The sequence below is a fragment of the Ambystoma mexicanum genome, chromosome 8 (genome assembly GCF_040938575.1).
Source record: "Ambystoma mexicanum isolate Mex_15411 chromosome 8, UKY_AmexF1_1, whole genome shotgun sequence".
NCBI lineage: Eukaryota > Metazoa > Chordata > Amphibia > Caudata > Ambystomatidae > Ambystoma > Ambystoma mexicanum.
Genome location: NC_090929.1, coordinates 605,574,211 through 605,586,486, shown reverse-complemented (window position 1 = coordinate 605,586,486; position 12,276 = coordinate 605,574,211).

Here is a 12,276-nt window from a genome sequence, read left to right as displayed (position 1 = left end):
ATGACGTGGGACGGGTGGCCTCGTGACGTCCATCTTCCATCCTGAGTCGCTCTACTTCCCTTTTGACGACTCAGCGGGTGTCACCCTATCCTACAAATTTATACTCCCCTAGCCTCCTTTTTTTTCCAGTCTGATCAGTGTTCTATTCCATATCTCCAAGCCACTAGGCAACCGTTTATGATCAGACACCCCAACCCTCATCCTATTACCTCGTGTTTTCCTAATGTGTCTTTTTCTCATTAATTGGTATTCAAAATATTGTTCTTTGGCACTTATCATTTGCATCTATATGGTTCACAAATGCTATTTCAGATACTGTTCTAGAGCACCTAACATTTGCATGTATATGGTCTTATATTATCGCTATGCTATCATAATATTTAAACTGCTATTATGATTTTTAAATGTGTCACATGGAACATCAAAGGTTGCAATAATCCCATCAAAAGGTGTAAGGTCATCTTGCATCTTAACAAACTAAACCCCTCCATAGCTTATATACAGGAAACGCATTTATCTGTTAGAGAAACACTGAAACTGAAGTCCCATTGGATCAAAGAAATCATTTCTAGTCCTGCTGTTGCTAAAAGAAATGGGGTAGCTATTTTAATCAGCAAGAAATGATCATACAAAGTTCTCGACCAAGGTGCGGACGCAGATGGCAGATGGGTTTGGGCTAAACTAAATATAGATTCTACTGATGTTACCATTCTGAATATTTATGGCCCCACCAACCCAGATCCCAAGTTTTGGACCACCATCAAACAAATGATACTTCAAAAACACTTTACCAATTTAATTATGTGTGGGGATATGAATCAAGTCCTTGATTCTTTTCTGGACAGAAAATCTAGCTGCTTGTTAAAAAATAACAAAACACACAAATCCTTTTCAGGATGCTTAGCCGAAACTGGTCTTATTGATACATGGAAAATATCTCACCCCACTCAACTTGACTATACTTTCCACTCTTCCCCACATAATACTCTCTCTCGTCTTGACTATATTTTCTCCACTAAAAACCTTACAGGTACCATTATAGATTCCAAAATAGAAAATATCATTATTTCTGATCATACCCCTGTTTGTACCTCTTTCAGTCTTTCTGATGTTCGGAAACCGTCATCTCGGTGGAAGCTTAAGAATTTTCTTTTACAAGACCCTCAAGTCATTCTATCCGAAGAGTCTTTTGTTCAACAATTCTATGTGGATAATCAAGACAGTGACACTTCGGTAGTGAATAATTGGGATATCTTTAAAGCTGCCTTGAGAGGTCACATCATGGCTTACTCTGGAAAAATGAAAGCACTACGCAAAAAACACTTAGATGACCTTTATTCTCAGCTAACTACAGCCGAACAACATTATTATAGTGTCTCCAACCCTACCAATCTCCACAAAGTACTGACTTTACGCTTCTCAATTAATAAAGAGATCACAAATCTTGCTGCAGGGACAATTCTTAAATACAAAACGAAAATATATCAAACATCCAACAAAGCTGGAAAAGCACTGGCCTCTTACTTAAAAACCAAAAAGGAACAATTTTTCATATCCCACATCAAAGACCCTTCAGGCAATGTGCATCACCATCCCAAAGATATACTAAATTGTTTTAGAGACTTCTACACCAAACGATATACTCCTGAGAACTCCATTCCCCATAACAACATCACGTCCTTTTTTGATAATATTAATAGATCCTCCTATCCCCAAGCTGATTTATCCTCTTTAGACATGGAAATTACTCTTCCAGAGATTTCCAAAGCAATTAAAGGATTGGGTAAAAGCAAAGCTCCAGGCCCAGATGGCCTTTCCACAGAATTCTATGATAGGTTATCTCAATCTCTCATACCCAAGCTTCAAAATCTATTTTCTTACTTTATTTCCCAAGAAGCGTCCTCAGGTTCCTTCTCAGAAGCCTTGCTTATTCTATTCCCCAAACCCGATAAGGACCCGTCATTACCAGGTAATTATCGGCCCATCTCTCTAATAAACGTAGAAAGTAAAATCTTTGCAAAAATCTTAGCCAACAGGATCGAATCCTCCCTTCCTTCTCTTGTCAAACCTGAACAAGTCGGCTATGTTAAAGGGCGCAACATCTCTTCCAATGCCAGACTCCTTCTAAATGCTATCCACCTATCTAATAAAAACATAAAAGATAAACAGGGCGCAGCGGTTATAGCACTAGATGCAGAAAAAGTCTTTGACCGAGTCAGCTGGGACTTCATGTTTCAATCCCTCCGCTGGCACGGTTGCAGTGACAAGTTCATTTCTCTAGTCAGTTTACTTTACTCCTCCCCAAAATCTTCAATATGTATTAATGGTCTTACATCCCCATTTTTTTCCCTCAGCAGAGGTACTAGACAAGGTTGCCCCCTCTCACCTATTCTATACATCCTCTCCTTGGAACCGTTACTAGAATTAATCAGATCCAATAAAAATATTCCAGGTATAGCAAGTGGCACATCCCATATTAAAATAGCTGCTTACGCTGATGACATCCTTATTCTCATCAAAAACCCAAAAACACACCTCCCATATTTACTCGAAGCACTATCCCAATTTAGCTCGGTTTCAGGCTACAAACTTAACAAAGATAAGTCAGAAATTATGCCCCTCAATCCCTACTGCTATAAACATGATATAGACCCCTTTGGTTTTAAATGGTGCAGTTCCTCTATTAAATACCTAGGCCTTAGATTTGCTCTTACCATCCAAGACACCATTAAACAGAACACACAATCATTACTAGATAGACTTGAGGAATTAACATACAGATGGTCCCCCTTATATCTGTCTTGGTGGGGCCGACTAGATACGATCAAGATGATGTTATCACCAATAATTTTATATTATCTACAACTCTTATGTGTTCCGATATCTCCTTCATTTTATAAATCAATTTACTCTATCCTACTAAATTTCCTATGGGGGGAGGGCAAAAGCAAAAGAATAGCCTTAATCAAATTGAAGGCACCATATGACAAAGGAGGGGTCAGTTTTCCTGATTTCAAAGCATACCACACTGCCTTTCTTTTGAAGCAAGCTAGATATTGGTTTGCCTGCCCCATAACGTCAGACATTGCCACATGGTGTACCATAGAGAAGCAGTTAATGTATCCTGTAGAAATCACCAACCTCATTTATATATTTAAGCACTCCTGGCTGGCTATATCAGAACCCATGAGAGCCACAATATCAGCCCTCCAACTCTTTTTATTCACAAAGACAGACTCCCCAAAAAATGCCTTTCTCCTTATCTATGTCATAACAATAAGATACTGATTAAGAATAAAACCCTAAACAGAAAATCCTGGAAGAAAAAGGGTATTATATTCATACAACAAATCATAAATAAATCATCTATCCTTTCCTTTCAGCAGCTTAAAAATCAATTCTCAATCCCCAACACAGATTACAACTTCTATAATGAATTAGTTAATTCTTGCTTTGACGCTCTCCACTGCTCCTCCAATGATATTCTGACTCCTGATGCCTCAAAATTGCTACATCTTACTATGCCCACTGACACAAAGGCTTCAACATTCTACAACATTCTCATATCATCCCTGAAGCTGTGCTCGATACGCCACAAATGGGAAGATGACTTTGGATACATTTTAAACGATCACACATGGTCTAAGCTCTTCTCTAGAATCAAATATATCTCAACATCAGCAAATAACTCCCAACATGTTTTCTTCTTTATACACAGAGCTTTCATCACACCAGCCAAACTATTTCTATCCAATATCAATAACAATGATAATTGTTGGACATGTGGAGTCACCCCTGCATCGTATGAGCACATGTTCATCTCATGTTCCTATACCCTCAAGTTTTGGCAACAAGTATGGAAATACCTTAACTCTATTTTTTTCACTGACATTCCACTTTCATTTATGAATATTGTTTTAGGTAGCCTGGCTATTACCACCCACTTGCCTTCTGGTGCATCCAAGCTTTATGATCTTTTTATTTGTTTGGCTAAGAAGTGTATAACTGCCAATTGGAAAGATTCTCGATCCTTGTGTATAAGAAGCTGGTGGAACAATATATGTCTCATGCAAAAGATGGAAATGTGCATGGCAAACAATCTTAATTCTATACCCAAGTTTAATGCTAAGTGGTCATTTTTCATTCGCTATCTGAATCACTTTAATGTAACCATGCACGGAATGTGACATCCTCAAATATCTCATACTCATTTGATGCTCCCAAGATCTTTACATGTGAATATTGATCCGGTCACTTAAATGAATATTTACTGTAATATATGCCAATGTGCCTCTCTTCATTAATACCTACCTCCCCTCTTTTTACCCCTCCCCTCACATTTGGTGTTTGTCAAATGTCAGTCTTGTGTTTGTCTTCCCCCCACTTAAGACATCATAATGCATAAATCGTTCTACACTAAGTTATGCACAACACGCGTATGTTTTCAAATATATTGACAATTTGTTCCTCAAATGCTCAACTCCTAATTATACACAGTGTACTCAATTAACTGCTCTTTCGGAACACTTTCTTTTTACCATTGTTTAATCTACACTAATGTAAAGGTTTCACTGCATTATGTTTATGAAGTTATGACTTTATGATTGTATACTACATACCTTAATAAAAAAAAAAATATTAAAGGAAAACAAAAAAGAAAAAAGCCACGTTTTGAGAGATTTGCAAAATTGGAGAATTGTGGGGCATTCTGAGACAATTCAGGGATTAAGGTCCAGAGGGTGGGTGTATGACAAGAGAAGGATTGTTCACGAGTCCTCTCTTTGCGAACAAGTTGTAATTTAAGCAGGTTGGTTGATTTGCTGCATGAAGACTGTGTGCCACCAGATACATGGAGCTTAGATGCCAAGCTGGGTCCAAAATATTTTCAGCTATCCCTCTATAAATACTTCCCCTCTCGAGCTCTTTGCTCCTCTTCCTATGACTCCCTCTGAGTCAGTCGTTTTTCTAAGAAACGAGCTGGGGGTAGATCTTTTTCTTCGGCTGGGACCTTTGTATGGAACAGCCTCCCTGCCACTCTAAAACTTGAGGGAAACCATCTCAGGTTCCGGAAGCACCTCAAGACATTCCTCTTTGCTTCTGCTTTTGCCCCTTTTCTCCCCTGCTGATCTGCTCTCTCTTGGCATTGTGCATCTGTCCTCTGGTTCCAGGTTCCTGCTCCCCCTGCCACCCTACCGCCCTTTTTCTTTGCCCCTCCTGCACTTATCAGACCCACCTTGTCTGGTTTCTTAAACCCAGCACTTGCCACTTGGCTGCACTAACACTTTTGCTGATTTTATTATTTATCTATTTTCTTATTATTTCTCTTGTCTCTCCTTTGCTCTGCACTTTCCACTTTCTCCCCCTCTCAATGCACGTTTCCCCTCTCCCTCTCCTATGCACGTGCACGTTCTCAATGTCACTGGGCCTAGTAAGATCATTGTTTTGTTCTCCCCTGTTCCCCTCCCTTGCCTTGTCGTGCTCCGAAACACCTGTGTATGAGCGCAATATAAATAAAATATCATATATCAAGTACGCTGGTGTGCTACTTGTGACTTCTTTGTAGATGATATATGCATTCTTGAACATTATCCTGGGCTAGAGAGGAAGGCAATGTAGTTTGCATAAGATGCAATGATTTGGTGAATTTCTATGCACCAGCATTGTAGATTGCTTTTAGGGGAGCGAAGGGGACAGTTGTGAGCCCCATCAGGAGGAAATTTCCTCCATCAATGTGTGAGACCACAAGGGCTGGCACTATGGTTCAGAAGTACAGCGGAGGGATGAATAATTTGATTTTGATAAGAGTGGAGATTTGGAGTCAGGTCTTTTTAGCCTTGTTGGCTATATTTTTCGGGACAGACAGGCTGCTGTGCGTGGTAAAGCCTAAGGATTTAGCTGAATTAGAGAGTTTCGGATCAAACCTTCTAGAGGCATATCATTGAGCCATTGTTGGGCAAATTGTTGTTTATTCGGGGGGGACTGTCAAAGATGAATTCAGACTTGTCAGTGTGAGGTAGGCGGTCGACATCCAGGATTAGAGGATGGCTAGGTAACTGCAGAGGTGACTGATGTCCTGAGGGATTCTTACTCTCATGTATTACTGAGTATTATCCGTCTATTGGTCGATGGCTGTATCTGGATATTTTGAGGAGTGTGCCGAGAGGCTCCATGAAAAGGTTAAAAAAAGAAAAGTTGCAGTTTTGCCTGGGTAATTTAGTCAGAGCTTGGATAGGCAATTTTATTTTTGCTTTTATTGTTGGATAAGCGGAATTTATATTATAGCTTATATCATCAATTGAATAGGGCACAGCACTCTGGAAGAACATTTGCCGCGTGGTACATATTGGGATTGTTCATCAGTCTGCTGTGTTGTGGACTGTTTCATCAAAAATGCATTTTTTGTTTTTTGCTTGTGGTTCTGTATGTGTTACTTGTCAGTGGTGTGTTGTGGTTGTTGTGTTTGATATGTGTGTATGTTTTACGCTTACGACTTGTATACTAGTTAATGCTAATGTACTAAAATGGTCCTTGTCACAAAGCATCATGAGTGCCCAATTACACACTTTAACTTACCAGCACTATCTGCAGAATTCCTTACAACTGTAATTTGCAAGAACTGCTTAGTAGTGAATCTAAGTTAGCATATGCAATGAATGTTGCTGGTACTTTTAATGGAGATCACGGAAGGAGTCAAGAGAGGGGGGAACTGTAAGAGAGGTATTATCATTCAATGAGTGGGTTGGTGTTCTGAACATGGAATGTTAAGGGTCTGAAATGCCCTCAGAAAAGGAAAAAGGTGAGGTTGTGATTATGGACGTAAGAGCAGATGTCCTTTAAGAAGAGACTCTGTTGGTAGAGGGGTCTAAGAATCTCTTATCAAATACAAAATGCACTAAGAAAATATTAAATTTCTATGTCTCCAAACAGGGGTGTTGCTAGGTCTGGAAAAGGATACACTAATGTCAGGATTGTCGGGACTCAGAGCTAGCCAATTCTTTGGGTTGTAGACCCTGAGATTCTATCCGGGGCTACAACCAAAAGACCTGGGGCTATAGCTCCATAAGACCCCCCCCCCCTCCCTAGCAACACCTCTGTCTCCAAATATAGAGGGGTGGGATTTTCTTCCATACGGGACTGGACATTATTGTGGAGAGACTGGCCATGGATGATGAGGGTATTGTAATTCTTGTTGATGTGTGTTATGATGGGAAAAACTGTCCCTGTACAATATACATTGTGAATAGCATTGTGTGCTTATACAAATGAATTTCATATATAGAACCCAGACAATAATAGGTCATTTTGACTGTATCCCTTAGGTTGGACAGAGTGCCCCATCACATCTGATGGGTGGAAGACTGATGCTCCATACAAAGAAATCGGTCCTGAGGAAGATGATCTAACAAACATATAATCAAAACCGGTCGGCCTAAGAACATGCAGATATCCCCAAGTTATATGAGATACATGCAAGGAACTAACAAATCTTGAATGACCAGTGGCAGTTTGACACATGATTGGTTTTAACTACATTTGTTGAGTATTTCAAACTCTTTCTGAGTATCAATGCAATTACACATATTGTGGATTTAACTTTCCCAAAGGAAAAACTATTGATGTACATAGATAGACATAAGGGGGCTGATTCATGGAATTTGTGCGCTGAAAAACAGGGATTTGTGTGCCATTCTGCCCTCAAATCCCCATTTTTTTAACATGGATTTGCGGGCAGAATGGCACACAAATCCCCGTTTTTCGGTGCACAAATTTCATGAATCAGCCCCTGATGTTCTGAAAGTACTTCAATTTACCCTCTTCTAACTATGAAATTGTTGTTTTTACGGGTAGGCATAGCATACTTCATGGAGGGTTAATAACATTCCTGGCAAGGTACCAGTCTCTGAATATTCCCCTGTTAACTGCTATTGCTGATAACAACCCGCTCTGCATTTTCCTTGGTTGGGCTCCCGAACCTAGCTGTTTTATATTGATAATTTCTGTTATTGCAGCCTTCGGGACAGTAAATCTCCCTTACTATACTTTTAGATAGACGGTGCACCATCGCAACCAAGGGCGAGAACATCTTGGAGTGCCAGGGTGTTCTTCTGGTCAGGGTGAGACATAGGGAACACAATAACAGTTTTCTGATACGTAAATAAGAATAACAATGACCGTATGCCTGTTCCTTGTTTGTGTGATACTGTAATGCAAATATAACAGGAAGGTCTACATCCCCAGTTGAGGCATATTTTCTGTAATAAAAACCTCTTTGACCCTGAGTGGTTTGTAAAGGGAACCTAGTCACGATTGGATCCGTTTACGGTCCATGTTCCGCAGGGGGCATTTTTTTGGCAGTTATCTTCCTTACTGCGTGATGTGCACAGAGAGTACATTTTATTGGGTGGTGACTTTAATTGTGTTCTTGATCATAGGTTAGATTGCTCAGCGCCATGCAGGTATACTGCATTATGTGTAAGTAGGGAATTTGGGAAGTTCCTGCATAGATTTGATCTAGTAGATATTTGGAGAGTTCTGCATTCTGTGGAGAGAGAATATTTATTTCTTTCACCGGTCCATGATTCTTATTCGAGGATTGACTATTTTCCGACCTCTGAGACACTCATTGAAAAGACTGTTAGCATTGAAATGCTGGAACACGGTCTATCAGATAACTCCATAATTAAATTGGGGTTAAATCTGGGTGGTGTCAGATCAACTTTGACTAGGTGGAACCTAAAATCTTTCATGCTGAACAACTGTGACACTTTGAAACATTTAGAGACATTTCTTCAATATTTCTTTGAGGTGAATAGAGGTTCAGTTGATGAATTAATGGTTTGGGACAGTTTTAAAGTGACTGTTTGTGGGGAGTTGATGAACTTGACATCTCGTGCCAGGAAGTCAGGATTAGGAGAGCTGAAGCATTTGGAGAGAGATCTTGGGAGTTACAAGGGAAATATCAACTATCCAAAAATATGGAGGACAAGAAAAGGATGAACAGAGCAAGAGAAGCTCTAAGATGTGAAACAAATCTACAGGCAGAGAAAGGGTTGTTTTATATGAAACAGAAATACTGGGAGGAAGGGGATAAAGGTGGTCAACTCTTGGCTAACTGGTTTAAAGGCCTGGTGGAGAGGTTGTACGTCCAAAGAGTTGTGAATGATCCTGGTGAAGCATTGGTGAAAAGCGAGGATATCTGTGAAAGATTTCAGAGGTTTTATAAGCATTTGTACACTGAAACTCAGTTTACATCAAGGTCTAATTTGGAGGATTTCTTTAGTAAAACTGAAATGCCAAAATTTACTGCAGAGAATGCAGTAGCCCTTGATCAGCAGATTAGTGAAGCAGAGATCTTACTTGCTATTGACCAGCTTAATACAGGTAAATCTCTGGGTGTAGCTGGTTCACCAGTAGAATTGTATAGAGCTTTTGGTCCTCAGTTGACTCCATTCTTATGTGGGCAATATAACTATTTTTGATAGAAGGTTTGATGTGCCCCTGTTTGAGAGATGCAGTTATTACCGTGATTCCAAAACCAGGCATGGACCATACTAAGTGCAATAAATACAGGCCGATCCCATTACTTAATGTGTATGTTAAAGTCTTTACCAGGTTCTTGACGAATAGACTGGATACGTATATTGGTGGTCATGTTTATGCGGGACAGGCATAGTAATGATCACATCAGAACCATTATGAACATCTCGGACTTGCAAAGAGAGAGATGGAAAAGTTCCTTTTGATTTTTATGGATGCAGAAAAAGCATTTGATTGTGTTAATTGCAAATTTTTAGACTATATATTAATTAATATGGGGTTTGGAAGTACCTTTTTTATGGCAGTTGCGCTTTGCATTCATCAATTTGTGCCAGGGCATGGGTCAAATTGGAACTTTCGGCTCCCTTCCCCTTGTCTAGAAATACGTGGCAGGGATGTTCGCCCTTTATCTTTAACTTGGCACTGGAGCCTCTAGTGGCTTACATCCGGCCGGAACTGGGTCTTCCAGGACTAAGAGGAAGAGATAGAGAAATAAATTGAAGTTCTTTGTTATGCTGATGATATGACTGTGATTCTGGCCAACCCAAACGTAGTGGCTGGGGGAGATTAAGAAGTATGTTTGAGGAAGTAGGTCTTTTATCAGGCCACACAATTAATTGGGAGAAATCGGTGGTCTTTCCACTTGATACCTCACACCCATGTGGAGGCTTGACTGCGTGGAAAGTACTTGGGAGTTCATCTTGTTCGAAATTTGAAGAGGATAGTTGAATTTAATGTGGTTAAGTTAATAGAGGTTCTTCAACAGGATGTGCAAAAATGGGATTGCCTGACGCTTAATATTTGGGAAAAGATTAACGCAATTAAGATGTTACTTTTACCTAAGGTTCTTTACATTATTCAGTCACTCCATATGAAGTTTCGGAAGAAGGTGCTCAGGAGTTCTGATAAAGTGTTTCAGAATGTATTTATGGGCAGAGTGAAGGAGACCTAGTGCATGCAGTGCATGAAGGGGTTTAAGATACCATATTCTAGAACATTAACACAGGGGGTTTCTATTGAAGAAGTATGGACTTTATTTAGCTGAGAGGGCTGATTGAATACCGCTAAGGATGTTTATAGAAAAAGCTAGATTTTCACGATATTCTTTACGTGATGTATATTCCATGGGGAAGATGCCCAACTTAATTATTAAATTGCCCCCTACAGAGGCAAGTAGAGATACACTTGTCTCATGGATGGTAGGCTGTGGCAAGAATTTATGGATTCATAATGGAGCCTCTCTGTGGTATAACCCAGGGTTACAAATTGAGAATATGACTTTGTGCTGGCGAAGTTGGATGATGAGAGGAATTTTAAGAATTTGTGATGTTTGGAATGATGGGCAGATGGTTCCTTTTGACTTTCTGTTAAGATGGATTTCTAAACTCTGACCTGGTGGGCAGAGGTTTAGGAGGCCACCCTAGTTTAGTGAAACAGGGGAATCTTCTGGACAAGCCAGGCCAAACTAGGTAGCTTGGCAGGCAGTCAAGACTGAGTCTCAGGAGGGGTGAGAGTGATCAAAAGCCCACAATGAGAACACCCAGTAACGAAGCACAAATTACTCTTAGACAGGTGTATATAAAAAATAACTATACATTTATTGTCGGCCGGACCAATTGACACTTCAGTTATATAAAAACAGATACCACGCAAATCCTATACTAAGTAATTTATAAATATACAATACATTTTCCAAAGCTCAAAGGTGTAAAACACAGCCACACCCTGTAAGGAGAAGGGTGAGTTACCACACTAGCAGCATTAGACAATTCTTCAGAGTTGTTCCCTAACTTTCGTAGTCCAACCCTAAGAAGTGGGGAACCTTGTGCTCAACAGTACAGTTGTGTGCAAAAATGCATGTTCGCGCAGGTAGAACAAAAAGCCGGTCTTCTTGAGGGAGCTGTAGCACATCCGGAAGGGGCTTGAGATGATGAAGAATTGGTTCCCACTATTTGAGTAGGGGCTGCCCTTGGTGGCAGAGCAGTTTTCAAAAGGTGGGAATAGCTAGGGAGCGCAGGATAACCCGGCCAAAAGTGAATACCTTTTCAGGGATATTCGTGCCTAAAAAAGATTGATTGTGCCAGGGGGCCACCGGTAAGAGATGCAAGTACTTACCAACCCTCAGAACAGTTTGCACCAAACTTTGCCAGTTTTGGTCGTGGTCACTAGTAAGTTTGAGTCCTGCAGTTTCACTGCTCTACGGCTCGCAGCGGTTGCCGGATAGAGCCATCATCTGTGACAGGACAGTTGCCTTTTTTCAGCTTCCGAAGGAGATAAAAAGATAATTCTGCTGCAGCAGGCTTCAGCAGCAGGCTTCAGGGCACAGGAAGGGAGGTCAACAAGGCGCCTACAAAGACAAGACCGCATGAACATATAGTGACACAGGTACCACGGAGGTGAACAGCGTTACGCTCTCTCCTAATTCGCGACCCAGTGAATCTAGGCCCAAGAAATTTGGAGGGACAGGGCACGGGACAACAAGCAAGCACTTTCCCAAATCTTGGGTTTCAACATTATACTGTGCGATAACCCATGGTAGAGCTGGACAGTTCACTATAGGCCCAGGAACACTTCCGAAAGGGCTCCTTTGTTGGGTAAGCAGGGGGCACTGGGACTAGTTGTTCCCAGTACTCCAAAGCAGCAAAGCCCCCTTGCAGGCCTTCTTGATCGATGAAGAAAACAGGATTCAGAGGGGACGGCAGAGCTCGAAGCATACCAAACCTTCCAATGCGTTTCTGT